A 7,744-nucleotide genomic window follows, 5' to 3' on the forward strand; every position below is an offset into this window, starting at 1 on the left:
TTCTTCTGCTACACTGAGGGATGTATCAGTTCTCTGTGTAGTTCCATTGATTTGTGTTTCCTATATTTGAGGCTAAGTTAATATTGTCTTTCTCAGGAGATTTGTTTAAATTTTTAGAAATCATCTTGGTCATATTTTATAGTATCATGTTTATTTTTATTTTCCAAAATTATTTTCAATTTTTTATTTCTTGAAACATACTAACATACAAACTTTATAATTCTGTGAATGATAATTATAATACCTTAGGCCATTCTTTATGCTGCTGTTTTTGTTCTTTATGTATTCTTATTTATTTTTCAGCTGGCACTCTTTCTTTGAGAGAAGAATTGTACTTTCTTTCTTGCAGATACATGAAACAATAACCACCAAAACAGGTTTAGTATAAATTCTTGGCTGGAGGTGTTCTGGACACATATGTGTGACTCTGCCCTCAAATTCGAATAAAATCTGGCTTACAGGGGAATTCTATCCCCTCTCTACCCAACACCAAGTTAGAGTTTGGCAAATTTCTTGCTCTGCTTTGTGACTTTTTTCTCTCATTCACCTAAACACTGAGGGAATAGGCCTTTGGAGTCCCAGCTTTACACAGACACTTTTTAGTTGATTGTTAATTTTTAGATAAACCTGGGTTTCTTCCCCTGTTTTCCATACTGCATGTAAGTGTGGAACTAAAAACTATGGTTCATCAAGATTAATGAATCCAGGATAAATTCAGCAATTTCTTGCCTTTTTGGATTCTTGCTTTCACTAAATAGTTGGTTTTGAAGAACTTTTTTTTGTTTTTTTGTTTTTTTTGTGTACGAAGGCCTCTCACTGTTGTGGCCTCTCCCGTTGCGGAGCACAGGCTCCGGACGCGCAGGCTCAGCGGCCATGGCTCACGGGCCCAGCCGCTCCACGGCATGTGGGATCTTCCCGGACCGGGGCACGAACCCGTGTCCCCTGCGTCGGCAGGTGGACTCTCAACCACTGCGCCACCAGGGAAGCCCTTGAAAAACTTTTTAATCTTCTTGCCAATAAAGGGATTTGTTTAAATTATGACTATATGTGCATGTGTGCACACATGCATGTGTGTGTTTGTGTGTGTATACATATATGTGTATGTCTCCACTATTTTGGTTATTTTTCCACCATGAGTGTTTTAAAATATCTAGGCTTTCTGTCAGGAAGAGTGTACCTTCTTACTTTAATTCCAGTCATATATCAAATTTTAATATATGTATGGATTTATTTTAATACTACCTATTTTTTCCTTATTTAATTTTTCCATACCTCATATTTAATCACTATATTTTGTAGTATGAATTAATATCAGGTTATCTGATTCTAATACTTTGTATTTCTCCTATAAAATTATCTTAGTTATGTTTGGCCTTTGCTGTTTCATATCAATATTAGGGTCAGCTTGTCAAATTCCACAAAAATTTTGTTGCTATTTGATTAGTGGTGTTTAGGAAGGGTATCAAGTTTTACATATTAATCTTATTCACTAGAATTGGTTCTACTATTTTGCTGGTAGATATATAAATAATCAATAGCCTCTAAATAAGGAGAATAAATATCAGTCTTGGAAAAGTCTTGTTTTACTATATTGACTGGTAAAAATATCCATTTGTACTGTATTAATGATGGATTCTGAGGCTAGACTCTTAGATATTCTAATTTCCTGGATCATATCCCAAATGTGAAGAAACAAAACAAAAAACACTAGAAGGCCATAATGGGCCTGAAGAAATGATTTGCAACTATTGAACACTTGAAAAAAAGGATACCCTAGTCTTCTTCCTCACTATATTAAACATAATTCTAAAGCTTGATCTTTGAGTTTGATGATATCTGTAGGTTTTTTGATAGAAATGCATAATCAGGCTGCTTTTGAAATTTTCTCTTTGTCTCTGGCTTAAGAGGTTTTACTACAGTTTCCTAGGTTTGAATTCATCTTGCTTTGCTTTTACAGAGTTTCTTGAACTTATGGCTTGGTGTCCCAAGTCTGTTTTAGAAATTTCTTAGCTGTTATCTATTCAAATACTGTCTCACTACCCTTCATCTTTCTGGTTCTTTAATTACATGTACATTAGAACTTTTCACTGTGTCCCATATATTTTTTTAATACTCTTTTCTGAATTTTCCATCTTTACTCTCTCTGTGCCCCAAACTAATTTATCTACAGATTTATCTTGCAATTCACTAGTTCTCTGTTTTGCTGTTAAATCCATCTCCTGAGCTCTTAATTTCTCAGTTCTGAAACTTCCTTTGATTCTTTTTAATAGACTCCAGTTTTCTGGTAAGTTTTTGCATCTATTTCTCTATTTTCTTAATTATATTCATTAAAGTTTTTAAAGTGTCCTTGCCTGATATTATAATAGCAATATCACTTATGAGTTTATTTTCTTGTCTATTTTTGGTTATTTGTTCCTGTTCATGCTTAGTAATTTTTGATTGAATGCTGGGCATTGCTTATGAACTATATTAGAGGACTTGGATAATGTTATCATCCTACAAAGAGGATTTAATATCTTTCTGTTAGGCAGTTAGAATACAAGACAATTATCATAATCTAATTGAAGCTCAGTTTCAGGCCTTGTTAGGCCTGGTCTGTTTTTGGTTTGACCTTAGTCCTGGGAGATGCACTGAGATTTCATTTTTACTTTGTTTCAGACTTGGTGGAAGTTGGTAAGCTAGTCTTAGAATGATAGTTTAATAATTCTGCTTAGAAATACAAAATTTGGTTTTATTTGTGTTGATCATGGTCTCTGAGGCTATGATTCATAATTATTTATAGTCTTCTATAACTCTGTGGGCCATATACAAACAAACAAACAAACAAACCAACAAAACAATACTGGAAGCACATAATGACCATGAAGAAATGCCTCTGAAACTCTGAACATTTGGAATTTATGGATTAACAGTGTAATAATTTTGATGGTGAGGAACCAAGCTGACCATTACTTCTTATATCCAGATTCACTATTTTTTTTCCTTTTTTGGCTAGTGGAAATGTTAATTAAATACATGAGAGTGACATTACAGTAAAATTAATGATTTAATTATATATGATAAAGTTTTGGGGTAACATCTATGTCCAATTTAAGTAACTTTCCACTGACAAAATTTAGGATGCTCTCATTTGATACTGAAGTTACACATTTACACATTTCTGAAGTTACTAGTTTATCTTTTGACTCTCAGAGAGAGCTTCTTATGAAGATCCATTTCAGTGTTTTTCAGGGGCATATAATCTGGATGTGACCCTTCACCAGCTAAATATCCAGAGGGATATAAAGCACATTTGTGTTTGCCTTTTTGTTTGTTTGTTTCCTTTAAGTTTTAATGGTTTTGTCAAAGGCCTGATCTAGGCAATCTTTTTCAGCCATGAAATTGCTGTTGTGTTTCCCCTATAATATGAATATTTGACTCTAGGCATGCATGCAGTCTGGTTATGGTTAATTTCAGAGTCTGATTACTGAAGAATCTCTGCCCTAGTGTGGCATAGAGTCTCTTCTCACGAATTCTCAAACACTTGTTTCACAAAACTTCCGAGAGAGGGCAAACCTCAAGCCAGATGGCTGAAGAATAATAGGGGAGGTTAGATGATAGACACCAACATGCATTCCAGGAAAACAGCTATGGCTGGGCTGGTGTGTTAAGGTGGTGAGATACTTAGAAAATAAAATATGTCAAATCCCTGATTTTAACCAGCTGCTCACCATCTCCAGATGGCTGGAAAGAGTTCAATTTCCCCCTTTTCTTCTGTGACAAACAATACATTATTATAAATTAACGTTTTTTTTCTGAAATGTGCATAACAGCTGCAGGTTGGCTGCAATAGTGAAGAGCATACGGAAAAAAAAAAAAAAAAAAGCCTGATGTGAAGCTTTCAAAACAGAGGGAATTGTCAGGCTCCACAAACTAGAGACAGCTCAAGTTGGCTGTATCTTGTGAGCTGCCTGTTTTGTCTCCTTCCCTTCTCAGAATCTGTTGCTAAATCCTTGTGTCTGTAAGGAGATTTTTCCTGTTACTGTTAGCTTATAATCTTTCTCCTCAAGATATTGTATTCACTCCGTTTTGGAGAACATAGTTTGCAACAAGCTGTAAGGGAGAAACTCAGAGAGGGCTTTTTTTTTTTTTTTTTCCTTCATGAGCTATAATCTCTTCTTTTGTTAATTTCCAAACCCCTTCACTATTTGTACTTGAAAAAACAGTCACACGAACAAATGAGTTAAAGCATATTTTCCGGTTCTTGAGAAAACAAACTTACGTATTATGGTATGAATTAATGTTTTTTTTTTTCCACTTTAAAAAGGCAAGCTTCTGAGATGAGATCTTGCTGGGAAGAAGCTGAAAGTCTAATTCTTCTTTCAAATTTGCATGAACCATAGAGAGAATAGGGTTATCCTTTCGAAATCACTTTCTACTTGGATCTGTCTGGGATAAATGGACATGATTTAGAGAGCCAGAGATACTCCATGACTTTCAGATGCACTGCATGACTTTCCCAAGCAATTGCACTGACTAGATAGAACCCATGGATTCCCTCTTTTATGGGCTCTCAATCCAAGGTCATCCTTTGCTTCCTTTTAGCTCTTTTTTTTAATTCCAGAGAAGCTACAAATGAGAAACCCAATCCATGTAATGGCTCTGAAAGTGGTCACCATGCCCATTTTGCTTTTAAAGTAAGTAGAATTTCTCTCCCCATTCTATTGTGGGATTAAGCTGCCCTAGGTTTAGGGAGATAATTTCTCTAGGGCAAAGACATTTAACCTCTTTTGTTGGTTCACCTACCCATTGAGAATGAGATGGGTGTATTCATTCTCATCCTTCTCCCCCCAAATATACATATACCCCAAATTTAGCATATGATATGCAGGGGTCGTGAATCCTCCTGATAGTTCATGTACACCAAGTAAACAATCCTTGATTTAGAGGCATATGGAGTAGATAGACGTCCAAAGCCCAGGCTTTGGAGCTAGACAGACGTGATTCTGAAACTCAGTCTAACACTTAATAACTGTGGGAATTTAGACAAAATACTTAAAACCATAGTGCATGTTTCCCCATCTATAAAATGAATACTATGGTACATATCTAATGGATTAGTTATGGCGAATATTGAAGTGCCATATAAACCATGAGAAATGAAAACAGAAAAATTACAACTCATAATGCTGTTCTATAACTTGCAAAACAGATAAAATGACATGCAACAAAACCATCAAAACTCAAGTTGTTCAAATACCAGCTCCTTCAGATGAGTATGTTCTGAGGTTAAACCATAAAAATACTGCTTTACTGGTAATTCCACATGGACCTATGTGTTCCAAAGATAAGAACACTGATTGTTTCAGCAATTCAACTATTTATAAGTTCTGATCAGTCCCTGCCCAGGTCTTGATTAATAACTGCCCCCAAATCAGTCTATAACTCCTCTTCCCTAATTCCCCATTTTAAGACACTACGATACTTTATATGATTAGTGGGTTTCTCTAGTGGTCTTTGTATGTGGGCTTCAATAACTACTAAGAGTCCCTCGAGTACAGAAATTGCCCTTTTTTCTTTCCCTTTTGTAGTATCAACCTTCCAAGTTCAGTTTTAATTTTGGGAAAGGAAGTGTTCCCCAAAATGTGTTGAGTTTGTTTACTATTCTCACTGTTATGCCCATTTCCAGATAAGAAGAAAAAAAAACAGAGCAAGACTGAGTGTGAGGCTATTGGACAGTGGATTATTAGCCACCCTTTTCTGTGAATTATTCATATATTTTCCCCATTTCTCTTGAGCTGTTGGTCTTTTTATTTCTAAGAACTTTTTATACATTAAGGAGATTAGCCCATTATCTGTGATGAGTTGCAAATATTATTGTCCAGTTTGTCATTTGACTCCGTTTATACATTTTTGTTTCTTTTAGTTTATCTTTCAAAAGAACTTACTATCATATAGATGCACATATCAATCTGTTACTAGGTACTGCATTTTGAGCTGGAGCTACACATTTCTTTCCCATCAAAGATAAACATAAAGTTTGTTGGGAAAACAATAGGCAAATAAAAATGGTGAGTTTTTTTTTTTTTTTTTTAAAAAAGAGCTAACAGTGGAGACTAGCATGGCCAGATGTGAAAACCATTTTAAAGGTGTGGTGATGGCATATGAAGTGATAGATGGACTAGAATAAAATGGAATGTAATACAACCTGAAAACAAAAACTCATAGGAATTTACTGTTCAATACCAGTAGCACCTCAAACCAGCAGAAAAAATACGGTCTACATAAACAATGGAATTGAAACTGTCGAATCACATCTGGAAAAATGAAAAATGGAAACTTTAGATAAATTTTTAATGGATCAAATATTTAAATATGAAAAATAGAATCCATTACAATTCTAGGAGAAAAGAGAGGAGAATTCTTTTATAAGTTTGATTTTTCTTCACCTGGCACACTGGACACATGTTAGTTGCCTTCCTCCCCACCATGATCCTATTTATATGAAATGTCCAAATTTTATAAAATATATAGATGCAGGAAGTACTTTAGTGGTTACCTGGTGCTGGAGGTGGGAACAGGGATTGACTGACTACAGATGGGCATGAGGGATAGTTTGGGGTTGATGGAAATGGCCACAGTGATGTTACAGTGACTGAATTGTACATTTAAAATGATGAATTTTGCAACATGAATGGACTTAGAGATTGTCATACTGAGTGAAGTAAGTCAGACAGAGAAAGATAAATATCATATGATATCGCCTATATGTGGAATCTAAAAAAAAAACAAAAGTACAAATGAACTTATCTACAAAACAGAAATAGAGTTACAGATGTAGAAAATAAATGTATGGTTACCAGGGGCTAAGAGGTGGGGAGAGGGATAAATTGGAAGATTGACATATATACACTACTATATATAAAATTAATAACTAATAAGAACATACTGTGTAGCACAGGGAACTCTACTCAATATGCTGTAATGGCCTATATGGGAAAAGAATCTAAAAAAGAGTGGATATATATATATGTATAACTGATTCACTTTTCTGTACACCTGAAACTAAGACAACATTGTAAATCAACTATACTCCAATAAAAATTAAAAAAAAAATTAAAATGATGAATTTTAGGGAATTCCCTGACAGTCCAGTGGTTAGGACTCAGTACTTTCACTGCTGAGGCCCGGATTCAATCCCTGGTCAGGGAACTAAGATCCTGCAAGCTGCGCAGTGTGGCCAAATAATAAAAAAATAAAAATAAATTAAAAAAATAAAATGATGAATTTTATGCTATGCAAATTGTATTTCAATTAAGCTGTTAAAATCAAGTATGGCTTAGTGGTAGACATCCTGGGCAGAATAAGCCAAGAGGTACCCTCACACCAAGGTATATCTATTCATCAAATGGCCAGTTTTTCCCCAGGAAATGGATTTGGTAAGAATGGAGAGAAGTGATGAATAAAGAGGACAGAACTAGAAGAAAGGGTTTTTTTTTTTTTTTTTTTTTTTTTTTAATTTATGCGGGCCTGTCACTGTTCTGGCCCCTCCCGCTGCGGAGCACAGCCTCCGGACTTTTTTTTTTTTTTTTTTTTTTTTAAATCTGAAGGTCTAATTTCTTTCCACTTGTTATCTTACTTCCAGCAGGTCCTGACAACCTTTATTGAAAACAGCAACCTAACTTGCTTCCACAGATGGTGACTGGCACAGCCTGTCTCATGGCTGAACAATAGCCAACATCCTTTATTGATCTCAGCCCAGTTG

At 35.1% G+C, this 7,744-nt stretch overlaps 1 non-coding gene across 1 annotated transcript; it reads left to right on the forward strand.

Moving 5' to 3' along the window:
* The first annotated feature begins 7,119 nt into the window (after positions 1–7,119).
* TRNAE-UUC (transfer RNA glutamic acid (anticodon UUC)) lies at positions 7,120–7,191 on the forward strand. The gene has a single exon. It is a non-coding gene; the product is annotated as a tRNA-Glu (tRNA).
* Positions 7,192–7,744: the final 553 nt, after the last annotated feature.

This window comes from Lipotes vexillifer, unplaced genomic scaffold, assembly GCF_000442215.2.
Source record: "Lipotes vexillifer unplaced genomic scaffold, Lipotes_vexillifer_v1.1 scaffold1503, whole genome shotgun sequence".
Classification (NCBI taxonomy): domain Eukaryota; kingdom Metazoa; phylum Chordata; class Mammalia; order Artiodactyla; family Lipotidae; genus Lipotes; species Lipotes vexillifer.